Source organism: Mastomys coucha, unplaced genomic scaffold (genome assembly GCF_008632895.1).
Source record: "Mastomys coucha isolate ucsf_1 unplaced genomic scaffold, UCSF_Mcou_1 pScaffold7, whole genome shotgun sequence".
Classification (NCBI taxonomy): Eukaryota; Metazoa; Chordata; class Mammalia; order Rodentia; family Muridae; genus Mastomys; species Mastomys coucha.
The window spans coordinates 102089483-102108307 of NW_022196913.1; the positions used below are offsets into that span (position 1 = coordinate 102089483).

Genomic DNA, 18825 nt, shown 5'->3' on the forward strand with positions numbered 1-18825 from the left:
GGAGGGAGAGAGAAGAGAGAAAAGAGGGAATCCTTATAGTCATTTGCCCTACCAGTTTCTGTAACTTTTGATTTTACTGACTGAGTAAAATCAAAGCAGCTATTAACTTGCTTCTGTACTCCTGTGGATATTGAATGCCTGGCTCATAGAGGCTTTCTGACTTTCTAACCTGATATGATGATGATTTTAGCAAGGGTCAAGCTCATGCTCAATGACTTACCATAGTATAAAGTCAATGGAAAGTGATGACTTGGATGCTCCAAGGAAGCAGAATCTCAGCATTAAGTGGGAAATGGCACCCCTGGTGAGAGGGAGATAACTTTACCTCTCCTCTACCTCTGAAAGCAAACTAACAGACTCCACTGAACCTACTGCAAAAAAGTCAAGTCTTATAAGTTGAACATCACAGGTTATTATCACAAATCACTAATAATTACTTCCATTTAGCTTGTCACCCTATAGCCAATCTTCATCTTCAATCTGTTCCCTAAAACTGCACACAACAGGCCCAACATGACCACACACACCTATAATCACAAGGCCATGTGGGCATAACCAAAATAAACCACTTATGGGCCATATACTAAATAAAGACCAAACTGGACTCTAGAGTCCTGCCTCAAAAACTTGAAAATTAAATTAAGAACAAAAAACAACAACAAAAATAAAAACAAAAAAACAAAACCCTCCTTTTCCTAATTTCCAAAATTGGAGATGGACTATAAGGTCTCTTGCCTTGACTATAAATCCCCTAACACTAAGCCACACTTATTCTTTTGAAAAGATAATCTGAGTATTTCACTCACCCAATAAAGCACTTTATAGTGGTCTCCCCATTGCATTTATTCAAAACTATGTTACTATGATTCTTGCAGGTGGCCTTCTCAGCATCTTTTCCAGTTCTCCTTTATCTATGCACATTATTGTTACACAGAACAAATATTAAGATTCTAGTATGATCTTTCACCATATTCCCATGCCCTCACTATTTATTTGCCTGGCCCATTTCCCAGGTCCTACCTTGGAAGGTAAATACACATAGCAAGATGGTTCAACCTGATTCTCTAAGATTGGAAACCCACATAATGTATTAGTACTTAAGTCACTGTGCAGAAGTTGACAAAAACTAGAGTCAGCTGGGGAAAAGGGACTACAACAGAGGAATTGCTTCTATTAGAACTGGCCCCATGGGCATTTCTGTGGGGTATTTTCTTGATTACCTATTATGTATGTGTAGGGGGGTGGAAGCCCAGCGTGAGTAGTGCTATCCATGGGTAGGTGGTCCTGACTTATATAAGGAAAGCTAAACAAGGTATAGAAAGTCAGTCATAGCAGAGTTCTTCTCTAACTCTAAGTCCTTGCTTTTGCTTCCATCAAAGGACAATAACTTGTAAGCCAAATACATTCTTTCTGCTCCAAGCTAGTTTTGGTCAGTGTTTTATCAGGGGAATAGAAAGAGAACCAGAACATTCACATTTTCTAGTTTTTCTATCTTCTATGAGAAGGGACCACAATTGATTTTTTGACCACAATTTCACTGTTACACTCATTTGTACTCAATAACTACTTGGGTAAATTAATGGCATTCACATTCCCAAGAATTCACATAATTCACAAGAATTATGCCATATCTCAAAGAAAAGAATTTATATCCAGCCAGGCAAGGGTGGCACATGCCTTTAATCCCAGCACTTGGGAGGCAGAGGCAGGTGGATTTCTGAGTTCAAGACCAGCCTGGTCTACAGAGTGAGTTCCAGGACAGTCAGGGCTACACAGAGAAACCCTGTCTCGAAAAACCACAAAAGAAAAAAAAAAAAAGAATTTATATACAGCTTCTTCTGTTTTGTGAAGATATATATAAAGCACCATGTGTGGGGGCACACACCTATTAATACCAACACTAGGGAGGCTGAGACAAGATTTCAAACTCAAGACCAACCTAAAACTACATAATGAGGCCCTATCTTTAAAAAAGAAAGAAAGAAAATTACAAATGTCACAGGGTTATAAGGAAGACTGGCATTTCCACTTTACTGTTTTAAAAGTTTGTTCAGAGATACAGTCTCATGTAACCAAGGCGGGCCTTGAACTTGTAATCCTACCCTTACCTCTCAAGTGCTAGGATCACAGGTGTGATTTGGTACTTATATTTTATAATCTCAGAATTATCCTATTTCAAACTAGAAATTAAATGTCATGTTTTAAGCACTACAATTTTACAATGAAAAGAATCTAAGTTAAACAAAACTATAGATGTGTACTTTAAGGGACTAAAGCACATAGATCAATAGTAGAGCATATGCAGAAGCTTGTGTAAGGCTCTGGTTTTAATCTCAATCAGGGGAAGGAGAAAGAGTGACAGGTGACTGCTCAAGACCTAGTTAAATCTCAGATTCATTTATATGAGTGCAGTCAATTCTCTATTACCCTTACTTAAGAAGGGAGATATAGCACAAGTAATCCCAACTAATAACATGTAGAATGTCATAATTCTTTTCCTTAGCAAATGATATCCAAAAATGCTTATTCTGATCTGCAATTCAGTATCATCTGAATCGTCTGAAAGCATGCCAACTGATGACTGGAAGAAGTGTCCCAGACACTGTTATCAGTCCAAGATTTAACAAATGCCACATGATGCACTAGACAAAGTACACTAAGTAGAAATTACTGCAGGGTAGAAAAGAATGCAAATATTCAAAGCTTCAGTATCCTACACAATACATACTACTGCATCTTTCCTCTGAGGAGTATGTACCTGATCTAAACAGCTACAAAAATGGTTTGCATCATGTCTTCTAGCTAAACAAAAGACCCCAAAAGTGTACTTTTACAAACCAGCCATTCTCACCCATGACTGTATTATTCAGATGTGAAGATATAAGAAATTAAGTACATATATTCAGTATGTATGTGTTTATGTTTACTTAAATAGAGTACAAAAACCTTAGAATGATTTCCTTGTTTGAAGAGTTTTTACAAATGGTTCTAATTTGCATTCTATTTACTTCTTGAGTGGAAAGGGGAAGAAGTTGCTACTGGTGAGCAAGAATGTATACACTCCAAAGAGAAAACAGAACAAGCAAACATCCCTGTGGTGGCTGAAAAGTTGAGATTTCTTGCCTGAAGAATAATACCCTCTAAATATTTTATGTAAAATAAGACCTCAAACTAATACCTTGAAATAAAAATTTATTTAAAGACTGTGAGTCAAAAAGGTATTCCACCTAGAAACCTTAGTTTCCTAATATTGATCAAGAATTAGAAGTTAACCTATGTCTTCCAGGGTTGTCATCGAGCTAATTTAGTGGGTATAAGGCAGCTGCTCAACACTGAAGCCTAACACTTGACTCCTCATCTATCAGACAGCAGTGTAAGTATTCCTCTAACAAAACTGTTTTAAAGTTAAACTATGTCTTAAAGTACTGCCTTGGCTTAGAGAAACCTAGTACAAGTGTTAGTTACTGGTAACACCAGCATGACTAGCCTAAAACCAAGTTACCACTGTACTGTTGGACTCTGCCATCTTTGCTAAGTGAAAAAAAAATCTTTGAATAAATTAATCTACTTTAGTAAACAGATGTAGGAGAGATCCCATAACCAAAACACTTTATGCTAACTCTTAGAAAAAAAACTAAATGCATGAGAAATGCTTTAAATTGACTACTGTTCATGAATGATGGCAAGATATATGTATAGAACACCCATTTGAAATAAACGAATCCAGTCTATAAACTAGAACACAAATGGTATGTCTATTCTTCTTTACCCCCTAAAGATCTCAAAGTAACTTAATAACTCAACATAGCAAATTCAAAATACTTAGTATACTTGAGAATCTGCAGCTCAAAGCAAAAAACATCTTTCTCTAAAACTTTGCCACATAGTTACAATAGTTCCAAAGTGCTGTAACAATCTAAGATGCCCAAAATATTAACAATTCATACACTGTACACCAGGCAGAAACTGCTAAGCTGTGCTATAAAAGAAAATAACCAAAAATAATAGACAGAATATAAACACCAACACAAGTGTTTTCAAATAGTCTTTTGATTTCCTAAAAGAGGGAAAGAGAAATTTACTGTCTCTTAACAACTGAAGCATCAATACTTAGTAAGAGTGATAATCCAGGCTTTTCCCTAAGGAGGCTAGGAGTAATATGAAAAAACCATCACTCTGTACTTCGCCATCAATTACTGTTTACTAAGTAAAGATAAATGGTCACTTCAAATACAAGTCAAACAATCTTGAACATGTCACAATTCCACATGCATTATTTTTAACCTATTTTCAGAAAGCTCAGAGAAATGAATTTTTAAACTCCATTAAATATCACTTATACTATGTAAGAAATCAACTGCCTTCACTCTTTCCTTGGACAACAAAAAGCAACTTGTTAACCTAGCTCCCCTTGATCAAATGGTCTCTTTCTTAGAAAAGAAAAAAGTATATTTTGCTCAATTATATATAACATTACAGAACCACCAGCATTTTACAAAGCAAGGCTTTCCTCCAAGGCAGCCACATCACTACTGATGTTATAAAGGATTTTCTAAGTCATCTAGCAAAACCACTCTGGAAAAAAAAAAGAAGAATGAGAAATTTTATTGCTGGGGCAGGGTGAGACCACTCAAGCACGGCTACTTTAGTGCAATCCCTGAATTCCATGGTGGAAGAAGAAAACAGAGAATAAACTCCACAGAATCACACATAGACTTCTGCTCTTTCACACACAACCACACATTATTAATTTTTTTAAAGAGAAATCTATAAATCAAAACCTAAAGTGAGGGGGCAAAAAAAACCCTAGTTGCTCAGAAAGAGAAAAGTATTAGAAAATGCTGCTGTGGCCATTACAGGGTGGCATGGCTGCAGTGCTATGTGGCATGTGTGCTCTGAAATAAACTGGAGTACACCATAACGGACCACGAAAGTCACAGTGCAGAAAGTGCTGTTAGTTCATTTTATAGATGCCGATTAGGCAGTTTCAGTTAAACTTTACAACAGACTACCGTCATTCTCACCACTAAGCTTCCGTTTCCATTATTAAACACAATTAAAGAATTAAAAGGATCTGTGTGTTTTTTCTTGGGATATATTAATCTAAAATTATGTGCAATAAGGTGCCAGACACAAAAATGACAAGAGTTCCTTTGGCTACAGGTACATCAGTATACCAAACTGTAAGACTCAAAGAACTCAAAACTGACATACATTTCTCATGCAGCAGGATTCAAAGGTGTCAAACTTAATACACTTCAGGAGAAGGGAGAAAGTGTCAACAAATCAGAAAACTTTGCTTTACCCAGAATGGCAGTTTGTGGTTCTGCAAGGGTTCATGCATTCCAGCAGTATTTGGACAGAAGGGGATACAGGAAATGTCTATAAGTGTTGTCAGAGACTAGAAAAAGTCTCACTAACGGTACAAACAGGTGATGTTGCAAAGCAGGCATGGAATCACAGAAAAGAACACTTTTTGACTAATTTTATGCTCAAAAGAAAAATTAATGTACCAAATACCAGGGAGGCCGTGAGGTCCAAAGAAGCCACGAGATCACACTCACATCCCAATGGCCACTCTCACGAGACTCTGACAGACATAGATTTGGGTAACTATAGAAAAAAAAGCTGTGTGTGTGTGTTGGAAGCACACTAAGACCACACCCTAGGATTGAGCATCTGGACTTTAAACGCGGGGAATTAAAAGTTGAAAGGTCTGGCTTCATAGGTGAAAGACGCAGCCATAGGAGCAAAGACACACAAACCCACCATGGGCGCAGGGTGTCCCGGCAAATCGTAGCACGGTCCGAGGAAAGGAGGGGTGAGGGCCCCGGGAGAGCTGGCCCGGAAAGCAGGGGCGCCGAGGCACGGAGGAGCCTGGGAGTCAGGGCGCAGCGGAGCACGGGGGCAGGAAGGAAAGCAAGGAAGCAGGGGAGCAAGAAGCGCCGGGCACGGGGCTGCCCGCTCCGGCACGCGCCGCGGCCCGGGCGGAAGAGCGGACGCCGAGAATGAATGGGCGGAGGCCGGGCCCAGGCAGGGCCGGGAGCGCGCAGGGCGGCCGCGCGGGCCGCCGCGGCGCAAGGGGCGTGAGGAGACGACCGGCCGGTCACTCACCCGCCGCGAGCTCGGGCACTCGGCCGCGCTTCTCTCAGCCGCCGGCGGCTCGTCACGGCGCTAGGGGGAGCCCCGGGCCCGGAGCGGGCGGCGGCGGCCGGACCGGGAGCCCCTCCGCACCTGCCCCTCTGGCGGAGCCGCGAAGAGCCAGGCGACGGCGGCGACGGCGGCTTGGAGTGGGGAGGGCAAGAGACCCGGATGTACAGGGTAACGGCGAAGGGGGGAGGGGGAGTGCCAGGAAGTGAGGGCGCCGCGGACCTGTCCGGCCATGCGCATGCGCCGGGCGACCGCTGCGCAAGGTAAAGCCTCGACCGTCCTCTCCGCCCTCTTCTCCCACCCCTCGGGAAAGGGGCGGGGCGCGGCCGGAGACAGGTGGTCCGGCGCGCCCCAGGGAAAGCCCGGGGGCGCGGCCACGCTGCACGAGACCACGCCCTCCCTTAAAGGGGCAGCACCTTCGCGGGAGGCGGCGTACGGGAGGTTGCGAGGGTCTTAATGTGGCGGTGAGCAAGTACAGATCTACGAGCTCATAAAGAGACCAAGGCTCTGAGCTAAACCCAGGGAGACGCCGCATTCCAGCATCCCGCACCTGGAGAGGCCTGGCTCCTGGCAGCAAGCCTTTCCCCTCGGGCCTGGTACTGAGCCTCTCTCGCGCTTCCAGAGGCAGCTCTGGCGCTAGGCAGGCTCCCCAGGGCCTAGGGAGAAGCACCGTTATCGCCTGCGATGCTATCACAGAGACGCCCTTGGGAGGTGTTAAATGATCAGTCTGGGAACAGAAATGAGACACCACTCGATAACGTGGCTTACCACACACAGTCTTTTAGATAAATCAGACCCTTGTTCTGGGGTCGTCGACTCGGCAGAAACGTCGAGTGGGCTGCGATTCTGATGTGATGTAGAGCTATGCCACTTAATTACTTCTCTATTCCTACTGTCACTCTTGGAAAATAAATGCTCTTTTCCCTTCTATACACACAAAAAAGGTCTCATCTACTAGCTAATTCGAATCCTGCTGTAAAACTCAGAGAGCATTAGCACTGAAATATAAATGTTTAGCACAGTTATCTCTCCCATGACTATATTTAGTTTTCTGAGCACAGCACTAAGATGGAAGTAAAGGGTTTTGAGCATTTTGGGGTTAAGACCCCAAGTGAAAATTCCATGAAAGTAAGGACTTTTTGTTTTCTCCTTAGGAGGATGCATATATAAACACAAATCTGCATATGACTTTCTGACTCATGAATTTAGGGGCAGTTCGAAACCCTAATCACAAGCCTACCCTTTAATCCCCAGCATGGATCATTTGAGAACCACTGCCCGTAATAAATGTAGCCAGTTAACTCCATCTGGTGTCTTCTACTGTAGTAAGCCTTTGTCTTGGTCTGCCTGTCTGCTTGTTCAATTTCATGAAGACAATATGGTATGCAATACAGTCAGGGGAGCCTGGGGGCAGGGTGGCATACATTAAGGGCAAGAATCCTACATCTCAGATCTTTATACTTCAGGAGGCATTGGATTCAACACTATATCGGGTTTTCATCATTTTTTATTAAACTGAATGATAGAACTATCCTTACCATCCAATAAAGCTTGGTCCATTTACCTGATACACACTTGTATCCATTAGCCCATGAATATAACACCATGTATCTGACTGGTCCCTCAAAGCAATCTCTCCCATGAACATCCAGTTTAGCTGGAACACCTCCAACCATAAGGAGCCCATCATGGCAACTGTCAGCTTCTTGTCTGGGGAACCTCAGATTTCACACTGCAGTCTTCATCCACTGGCCTTAATGCTATCTGTGGGAATCAAAAGTGGACATTGGCCTGAGGTGCTTATACTCGGAAAAGAGTTGGCTGGTGACTAAGGACAACAAGACAAGTCCTGCCGAGAGCACAGAATGCTCCTTTCAGAGCGGCTTCCCCCTTGGCAGCCCAGGACCCATTTGTGGACATAGTGAGAAGTACAAGCAAGCTCCACCATTGCCCCTGTACAGAAAGCTGGCTCGGGAAACAAACCGCCTACAAGAAAGGCAAAATTTACTCTTCCACAGTCCTTTCCCCGTCCTTCTGCCTAACCACGATCACATTTCATTCAGCTGAGGCCAAAGGTTTAGAAGTTTTAGATTACAAAAGCAAGCAGAAGGACAGCAAGGAGATGTTTGCGAAAGAGGAACAGCCAGTCAGAGACACTGTGATCATGGCAGCTACCTCAGATCTCTGGAATCCTCACACTCCTTACACCATGCCAAGCATTGTACTCAGCCTTTGACTTGCATTTCCTCCTTTGCTTTTCATAGACAACCCCATCTGGTACTGTTTTCATGTCCGCTTTGTAAATGAGGAATGCGGGGTTCAGTATGTGACAGTTCCAGGATTCGAACGCAATCTGTCAGCTCCAAGATCTGTCTGCTTCTCCACATATATATACTACATTCTGTCTACTTTCTCAAACTTCAAAGCACGATGATGATGATGATGATAGAGCTAGAGAGATGCTCAGTAGTTAAGAACACTTAACTATTCTTACAGAGGATGTGTGTGTGTGTGTGTGTGTGTGTGTGTGTGTATCAGTTTTCATCACTCACATCAGGCCACTCACAACTGCCTGTCATTTTCCACTCCTGAGGAATCTGATGCTCTCAAGCTTTCACAGGCATCTGTATACACACTGTTACACATATGTGTATGTACACACAAAAACACACAAATGAAAATGAATCTTTTCAATGTTAAGATAAACTGTTCTCTATTCAATCAATATTTTGTACTATCATGGAGGAGTCTGAAGTAGAGAACATATGGTCCCTCTTTGAGGTCTCTGGAGATTTCTATGAGAGAGCAAGAGCTTGGTAACTGTAACAGAGAATGTTGTAATGTATGTCCTAAGAAGGAGCCATCTCTGCTTGGAACAGCTCTGAAGGTTTTGCCAAAGCCAGAACCTTTAGAGTTGGTCCTGAGGAATTGAGGAAAAGACAAGAAAAGGGAACAGGGAGGGAGCAAGAGAAGTCTGAGACATCTGGGATAAGAGAGAAGGACAATAAGAAGCCAAAGCCATGGCAAATCTTAACTTAGTGACAGGAAAAGATACTTGTAACCAAGGGAGAAACAGAATCTGATATATTTCCTATCAAGACCACTTGGAACACGATGTCCAAATGGGCCCACTGTGGGAGACAATAGAGGCCAGGAGGCCAGCAGAGAGGCTCTGGAGGGCTCCAAGTTGACAACAGTCTGGAGCTGGGGGGTGGCTTAGTCGTAGAATACTTGGCTAGCATGTTCAAGGTCCTATAGATATCACTCCCGAGCCAAAGAAAGAATAAGTGCTAAAATTAAGATATGTAGTCATATATTCCCCTGGGTTTATGACTGACTGAAACTGGGGTCAGAGAAAACAGGAGCTGTAGGGGCAGAAACAAAGGGTTCTTAGCTGAGGACACCATCAGGCCCCAATTACCTTTACCCAGTGTTCGTGCCTCTTCTCCAACCTTCACCCATGCAGGCACACAGGACTTTAACTGCTATCTTGAGATGAGCATAACTATTTCCTTTCCCACAGATGCACTTAGCATTTAACAGCTACATAGTATTTCATCACACTGCAGTAGCTCAGTTCCCTCCCACTGCTATGTGTCCCTATCCAGTATGCCAGCTGACCCTAGATCCCCAGTGGGGATTTTTTGCAAGAGCAGAGGGAAGCCAGGAGAAAGAGCCTTTAGGTAAAGGGTTTTGGAAAAGTGTGGCCTCAGGACCAGCAGACTACAACACTCCCTAGGGAGGAAAGGTTTGTGTAACTGAATTATATGTAGATGCTGCACAACTCTAGAGGGGCAGAGGGAACCTTCCTGATGTCTAATTCCCTACAGAAGCTGCTGTCAATGTCCCCATCCCTTCAAGTCTTTCATTCATTCATTTGCCCCACAGCATTCTTGAGAGGCACATGGTAATAGGAGAACTAAAGCCACTTCAAATCTCTGGATTGTGCAGCCTGGTCAGGCTTAATACCTGTTCCAGGACTTACACAAATTCAACCTCCTGCAGTGTCAGTTTCTCTAACAATGTCTAACAGTCTCCCTTCCTTCCTGACAATTTCCTGATTCCTGCCACTGCAGCCTGCATTTCCAAGCAAGCCCGTAGGACAAGGAAGCACATACCAGAGTGCAGAGCTCAAGTGTACCAGTGAACTAGGGCCATTCATTCAATATCTCCAAGCTCCCATTTCCTACCTGGCCAATGGAGATAAGAATCTACTGTATAGGAAGACACTTTCTCACTTTCTGACCTCCCCCCCCCCCACTAAGAGTTGTCCTTAGTAACTGTTACTGCTGTGGCAGCCATCTAAGCTTTTGTCGTTCCACTTTTTAAGGATGAATTGTGACCACATAAATTCCCTCGATTATAATTGCTGGCTCCAGGAATCTAAACACGTTTTTAAGCTACATTACCCAGTTGCCTTACAACCCACCCGACATGCACACTCAGAATGTGTAACCACAAGGAGAGCAGCTTTGCTTGCCTTCCCACCTCTCTTGACAGTCAGGGATTGGGCTCACTGTCCCACATGGTACTCCTGTGCAGCACTGGCTAACAGCAGAGCTAAAGCCACCTCAACATTCTGGATGCAGCCAGGTCAGATTCAAAGCCTGCTCTATAATTTCTCCCATCCTCTTCCCAGGGTAAGCAAACAGGGAATCTTCAAGGCCAGAGGCTCCTTCCAACCATCTCCTTCACAGCCAGGGCTTCCAAGCAAAGACTCCACAGTGCCCCAGTGGACAAGGTGCCAATGAAGATTTGCTGAGAGCAGACAGCGAGGCCTGGGATAGGGCTGGAAGCTCATTTCACACTGGAAGAAGATATCAGAACTGCCATTTCAAAAGAACCGAAGACAAAGCCACCCTATCAAACCCCAGACCTTCCTGCTAGTTAACAAAACATTAACCAGGCCCCTGAAGCCCCTGAAGTCCTCCTGACCAAGCTCCCCTTAAGTTAAAAGGTCTGTATATGAGTCCCGGTCACATTTCCAAATGGAACCCATTTCTCACCGAGGAATGTGTTCTTTTTCCAGCCCTCTTAGTGAACCACATCAAGGAAAGGACCCCACTGTCCTGTGTCAGCTGTGACATCTCAGAAGGGCACATCCACTCTCTCCTCCCATGGCTGTGTCTCAGCTCTCGGCTGCAAAGATTCCTGCCAGAACCCCTTCCCTCAAGATGAACACCTACTTTCCTTCATTCACCTTCAGAGCATTTAACTTTCATAAACTGTCATTTTTAATGTTTCTTAGCTTAAAACGAAGAAGACAAGAAGAGGAAGAGGAGGAGGAGGAACAGGAAGAGGAAGTGGGCTCTGCCACACTGGCGCTACCATGAGCCCTGAACTCCCTGCTACAGTAAACTGCTAGAAGACTTCCCCACACATATAAGGCATGATTAAATGGAAGGCCGGGCAGTAACTGAGATGCTGTGGACCTCTATACCATTTTTTTTTTCACTCTGTGAGTAATATGTTGACTGAAGCAAAAATTTGAAAATACATATGAGCAAAAAGAAAAATATATAAATAGTCATGATCCAACCACCCACAACATATGGATACCCTTCCAAATGTTATTATGTATCTATATAAAGATAGTATATTTTTGTAAGAATGGCTCATATCTGAATACTAATCTGCTGTGTTCTACCTCACAGCATATCTTAGCTACCCCTGCTCAATGAACGTACAATAGTTACACCATTGTTAGAGGTTATACAATAGTTCACCATACAGACACAGCATGAAATAAGTAACCAGTTGAGTCTGAGGTAAGGTAACAGAGCGCTTTCTTCAATGACAAGGAAAGCAAAAGGTCTTATCACTACCCACCTCCTGACGGGCTTCCCACTTTCTCCCATGTTTGTATCACTTCAGGGCTGTATTTCCACACAGCTGTACTCCCTACCGCCCATTCACCACCTGCAGTTATTAGCAGCCCCACCACCCGAAGAAGCTAACTGTAACTGGAAAAGCTGAAATTTGAGGGGACAACGGGTCAGAGTTCATCACGGGAATCTGCTACTTGAGACTGGTGACAGGAATGGCAAGCACGTTTTTGTGCCAAGATTTTAATTTGGAAAAAGAAGGAAAGATCTGTACATACTGTCCTTTCCCCTCTTAAGTCTAACCCAAGGCAGAGCTTTTCCCATGAGGGGTGGGCTGGCACGGAGCTGCTGATACAGGCACACAGTGTGAAGTCCAAAGCCCACCGCTCTGTCTGCAGACTTGGTGGCTGCCGGAAAATTCAAGAGGCTTGCTCAGGATGTGCAGCCCTTTGCTGCAAACACGAAAACCCAGCGTGCGATCCAGCAGCACAAAGGACCGCTCACTGGGCCTTTTAGCCCTGAAAATCACTTGCCCTGTAAAAGCTAGGACACAGGCTTTGGGGTGGTGTCACCTTTAGGAAGGGATGAGATGACAGGAGATCTGGGACAGCAGCAGAGCAATGGGAAAGGAAAGTGTCTGGGTGGGCCGTTCATTTCCGAGCCTCAGTCCATTGTCACCCCATCCCTAATCTCTGCTGTCACATCCACCCATCTTCGAAGCACACCCTCAGTGTCATAAGCTCCAGGCTAGTGAGATGGCTCGGAGGAAAAGAATCACAAGCTTGACAACCTGAGTTCAATTCCTGGAACTCACAAGGTGGAGAGAGAGAACCAACTCCTCAAAAGTTGTCTTCTGACCTCCACTATGTTGTACTTATGTTACACACTCACCCGCATGCGTGAACACACATGTGCGCGTGTGCGCACACATACACACACACACAATGTAAAAAAAAAAATTAAAACATAGCTTTCCCTATAAATAAAGAAAATCCCTTGCTGTATCAAAGCCACCTATTTATCAATGACATTTTAAAAAATTTTAAATGAATTTTACAGAAATATCACGCTTACACCCACACACAAGAGAGAGAGAGAGAGGACCACTGCCGCCCAATCCTGCTGCTGCACACAGAACAACTGATGCCCATTTCACACTCAGGCCTTCCAGCATCCTCATTAGAGGATTCTACTTCTGCTCGGCTTTAGATGAAGAAACTCAGGGACAAAGAGTTCATCTATCTGCAGGAAGGTCCTCCTTCCTCACTTTCTCCTCTTCTTTCAGCCAGAATTAGCCAAATCAAATCCCTCAGTGCCCAGACTCCACATCTAACCTAACCTTCACCCTAATAATAATCACTGTGCTATTTTGATGACTGGGCAAAATAATGGAAACAAACGGGAGTGTCAATATTCAAATTGTCTTCGGCCATTTTGAAAAGAAGAGCAGTTAACACACAGTTAAAACTCAACAGAGCTCAGGGGGAGGAGGGGAGGAGATAGTGTTAGTTTTTTGGTTTTGGTTTTGGTTTTGATATTTTTTTTTGGAGGGGTAACCAGGAGAGGAGATATCATTTGAAATGTAAATAAAGAAAATATGTAATAAAAATAAATAAATAAAATACTGAACAGAGCTTAAACATCTGCGACAGTGTTTCTTTCCTCAGAGGAGGAATGATCCACATTGCAGGCGGTGGTCCTAGCTCACGGGCTGGGGTCTCATTCTGAATAAAAAGGAGACTCTGCAAGTTGAACAGCATCATTCACCTCTGCTCCCTGACTGTGGATACACTATGTCTAGCCATCTCAGGCTCCGGCTGCCCTCAGATCCTCACCTCGGTGGACTGTGTCTTCAGCTTGTGAACCAGAACAAACCCTTCCTTCTTGCCCAGGTGTTTTGTCAAAGGCAAAAAGTAACTAAAAACGACTGTTTCTGACATTCCTATGTTCCTGTTTAGACTTGGAAGGTTGTTGACACAGGCTCCAAGTGTCAGTCAGGGCTCGGCCAGGCCTGAATGTTTTGCTCACCTGAAAAGAGAGGGACCTGCAGATACTTGCTGCCAGAGACACAGCACAGAACCTGGCAAATGGAAGAACTCAGTCAGTAATGGCCTTTCCTTTTTGTTTCATTATTTGTGGATGCACTATTTTCTCTCAGGTGGTTCTGGTACAAAGTGCTCACTGCAGGATTATTCACAGAAACAAACTTCTGAGGGAAATGGCACAATAAGGTTCTAAGAGAAACTTTAGAACGAATGAAGACAATCTTAACTACCAGGTCTTGAACAAGGCATTTCTTTTCCTTGAATCTGTTTGCTCATCTCTGAGTAAAGGGTTTGTCCTCTGTGACTCATGCATTCTCTGTACATTCATAGTCCTGGCACTCCAAATACACTACAGTGTGCTGACAGCAAAGATCATACATGGTTACTAAGTACCCAGTAACATGAGAAGATACTTTGTAATTCTTCTGGCTTATTGTTTTCTCCACATGTTGATAGCTCCCGAGAAAGCACACAGCATCTTCTGTCTCTCTCCAAGAACTAGACCTAGATCTATAACACCTGCTTTGTTCTGGTTTGTCCCCTAAAACAAGGCCTGACACATACATCGTAGGAGTTCATTTGTCGATTTAAAATTTCTGAGTATTGGGGCTAAAGAGACAGCTCAGTGGTTAAGGGCAACTCACTGCTCTGGCCGAGGGCCCGGGTTAGGTTCTTGTCACCCACACAGAGGACTTCAACTGTTCATATCTTCAGTGCCGCCTCCTTCTAACATCTGTGGCACATACATAGTACATGTACATACATGCAGGCAAAACATTCACATGCATAAAGTATCTTTTTTTAATCTTTCAATTTAAAAAAAGCTTTATGGCTATCGGGAGGTGGGTACTTGCCTAGCATTTATGAAGTCTTGGTTTCAATCCCTAATAGCACATAAACCTGGCATGGTGATACACACTAATCTAATCCTAGCACTTAGGAGGTAAAGACAGGAGACCAGAAGTTCAAGGTCATCCTAGCTATTATAAACTGAATTCAAGGCTAACCTGAACTATCTGAGACCCTAACTCAAAACAAAAACAAAACGTATGACTATTAAGTGAAAAGAATAAAGTACAAAACCCTGTATCATAGGATGCAATTTGTATACATAATATCTATCCCGATCTGTGGGGAAATTAAGTTAAAATTCTGTGATAACAGGGTAGGAGTAGGTATGAATCCTTTAATGGCTTGAAAGGCCTATTGTTCAAAGGATGGCAACTGGAGTGGGAGGGCTCTAAGCAGACACAACCAAGGGATACGGAAAGAGCTGGAAGGAAACACACAACATTGAAGAGAGCCAGCAGCACACAGAAGACTTGGGGCTGGGAATCTATTAATGGAAATAGGATCACAGAGGAAGAAAGAAAAGTAGGTAATATGACACCACCAAAGAAAAGCCAATTTACCTGAAAGTTTTAATTACAAGTTAATATCTATTAAACCATTCCCAGGTGCACACCATTTCCCCCCATTAATTGCCTGGGTCAATTGAAGCTTCCTTGACTCTATGCACAAACATGCACTTCAGGCTGCCACATGCTACTGTTCCGAGTCCCTACGTACTTTGTGACCTATGGTTGCAGTTGCAATTGATTAGAATCCCACAATCAGAAACTCACTGATGAGCTGCAGATGTTTCTTTAAACATGTAGCCAACACATTCCAGCCCGTGCCACACACTGCTGGGGGGCACCCAGAGTTACAGGAAGTCAATGTCCCTTCCAGGGATGATAGATACACTATCTTACTCCTGTACAGGGCCTTGCAACTGACAAATGATAAAGATAAAACACCCTGTAAACTTAAAAAATGGGAACTGTTCTCTCAGCTTCAAGAAATCAGGGGAGGAAGGAAATGTCCCAAGAAAGCCTGTCCTAAGATTTCTTAAGTCACAGCCATTCTGTTTGTCAACTGAATCTTGAAGATCCCTCTGGTGCCCCCTGGCACTTGGGACCACATGCTGCCTTTAGCACTCCCAGCCCCTAGCTACCTGACTGGGCTCTTTGCCATGTCCAGCTATTTACCACATTGTGCAAACCAGGTCAGGTCCCTCACTGCATGCATTCTCAAAAGCCTGGGTGCTTGTTGACAGACCTCAGCTACTGTGATGGTAAGATGGTTTCTTGAACACTGGGAGCTTCCTGTGAGGCAAAGGCCATTCCATCTTGCTAACCTGGTACTCCTGAGCCAGCACTGACTCTGGTAGAATCCCTGATACAAAGCATGTACCTGGCACACAGCTGCAGCCAGCTAGTCAGGGGCATATGTGGCCATCAATACTGACTTACCCCAATCTGGGGGCTAATGTCACTCCAGTCCTACAACCAAGAACTCATTGAAGCGCCATGGAGGGATGAGTTGAATAGCGCTCATAAGTAGCCTAAATGATTAAGTCATTAGCTATAGACACTGGTATGTGAAATTCATAACTTTAAACAGCATAACAGAATAACTCATACATGAGCTAAAAGTATGAAGGAACTTAGCTTCTCACAGTTACTTTTTTAAGTTAGAGATATTGCATAAGGGGGGGGGGGGGTATCAGTGGAGTCTATGTCACAAAGAAGCTCAATTGGTTTAGCCAGGTCCCTCTCTAAAACCCTGGTTTCATGTGAGATCACAGACTGCATCCCTTTCTGCAAAGGAGGAAAACAATACCTTTAACCTAAGCCCTAGGCTTAACATTTTCATGTAACAGATCACTTGTTTTGTGTGTGCCCATGTCTTAGTTTCCTTTCCTGTTGCTGTGATAAAATGCACTGACCAAACAAACTTAGGGGTAAAAGGGTTTATTTCAGCACACAGTTCCAGGTTACCCTCCCTCAAGCAGGGAGTCAAAGCAGCAGGATCTTGAAAGGAATGGTCACAGTACATCCACAGGCAAAGGCAGAGCAATAAGTTAATGTATGCACGCCTATTCTAAGCTTGCTTTTTCCACTCTTAACAAAATTCAAGATCTTTCTGCTTAGGGAGTGGTGGACCCTGCCTAGGGAATGGTGCCGCTCACAGTAAGGGGTGGGGGTTCCCCTCCTTAGTTAATGAAGTCAAATAATCACCTATATACATGCCCACAAGCCAACCTGACCTAAACAATCTAGACAACACTTCGCTGAGACTCTTTTACCAGGTGATTTTTAGAATGTATCAAGCTGACAAAACTAACCACTGCGGCCTACTAGGATTCCAATGAACTGCCTAATTTTTGAAGGCAAGAACTTTGAAAATCATCTTTAATATTTTACATTTTAAAAAAACTGAGGACCCCCCCAAAAAAAAAACAAAAACTGAGGACCCAAAGTGACAAGAAACTTGTCTACTAAACCACCCACCCCACCAGACCTGGGATCTAGGCCATACAGCTCATAGATGCTCATGTCTACACTGTCAGAGGACAACTAAGTTCATAATCAAAGCTCAGTCTGACTCCCTGAGGCATGAACAAGAGTCCTGTATTTGTTTTTGTTTTTTAATAATTACTGATAAGCAATGTGTAATCCTTGGTTTGGTATCTGGTATGGTTTTTCAGGACAAATGGGGGGGAGGTCCATGAAATCATTTTTGTCTATCACTTCATCACATAAATGTCTTCCAACATTGAAAGACAAAAAATAAGTTAGGAGATGTGTTTGTTGCTTGATGAAAAACACAAGGAGACACATCCACTTGACCAACTTTTCCTATCTCCACGGTGGTGGGGCATGCCTGATGCCATTCCTGGTGTCATTCTGAGCTAACTGCAGAGCTCCTGTCAATGCCATTCCCTGCTGCTGTGCTTCTGCCCTGTTCTCCCAATCTCGCAGGAGCACCTTCCCTAGTGCTCTCCCACCACTCCTCAGAACGTCAAGGCTTTCGTCAGAACTCTATGCACGTTGGATAAGCATGGCTCCTTTTCTTCACTTGACGGTAACCCACAGACCTAGGTATACCTCTGCATCCTTCTGGGAGGCATCCAGCGTACTAGCAACAGTATGAGGTTTACAGAGCACCAAGGCATGCACTGAGGAAAGTGCAAAAACACCAGACAGGATTTTATTAATTGATTTAATCTGGTTTCTTAAGACATACACAGTGGTTTTCATGGACGAATCAACCAGACTAAGATTAATAGCCTGGTTTACTGTGCTCCTTTCCCCTCCCAAGCCACAAGTCAAAACAGACTCACCCTCAATGCACAACTTTGCAAAATATGGTCTTGAATATTGACTCCTCAATCCACTGTGGTTATTGAAAGGATGGCTGTATCCACCAGGATGTGGACAGGTTATGCTGTGGTAACAGCAACAGAAACCTCAATTTCAGACTCGAGACGACCACAGTGGTCTCTCAGGGGTGAATGAGACAAGCATGGCAGCCTCCTCTGTGGCCTGTACCTGTCAATCAGTCCACTCCTCAGACATCAGTCTGAAGGTACTGCGGCCCTGCCTTTCCTCTCGAGCCTCCCACAGAATGCAGGGAGGACTAGTGGGAACATATGTAAACATTCAGCAGATGGCCAGGCCTCGAGATGTCAGCCAGTAAATGGCCATTACCATTGTCACTGAGACAATCCCCATTCTACAGAGAATAATCCCCAGACCATATTCAGTCATGGTATAGTCATCACACAGCACTGTCACAGAACCTGTCTGCAACTGGAACCAGCTGAAGAGCTTAAAAGCTACTGGCTTCGGCTAGGGAGATGGCTCAGTCAATAGAGGGCTTGCCGTACAAGCATGAGTACCAGAGTTCGATCCTCAGCACCAACATTAAAAAGACATCTGGTGTGGTATGTGTGTGCTTGTAATCTCAGCAAGAGAGAG

At 43.8% G+C, this 18825-nt stretch overlaps 1 protein-coding gene and 1 long non-coding RNA gene across 10 annotated transcripts in view; one reads left to right on the top strand and one right to left on the bottom strand.

Annotated features, from left to right (window-relative positions):
• The window catches only part of Fam49b (family with sequence similarity 49 member B), a 131845-nt gene that overhangs the window by 61126 nt on the left and 51894 nt on the right, over nucleotides 1–18825 (bottom strand). Inside the window, exon 1 of one of the 9 annotated variants that reach the window (XM_031358954.1) lies at nucleotides 6115–6543. The exons of 5 other annotated variants lie outside the window; for them this stretch is intronic. The gene's annotated coding sequence lies outside the window, so the exon portion shown is untranslated. Of the gene's footprint in view, nucleotides 1–5769; nucleotides 6046–6114; nucleotides 6544–18825 lie in introns of those variants that run through there. 3 more of the 9 variants (XM_031358959.1, XM_031358957.1, XM_031358955.1) reach the window with 3 other exon arrangements.
• LOC116082141 lies at nucleotides 10275–11570 on the top strand. The gene is made up of 2 exons (XR_004115183.1): nucleotides 10275–11107; nucleotides 11399–11570. It is a non-coding gene; the product is annotated as an uncharacterized LOC116082141 (long non-coding RNA).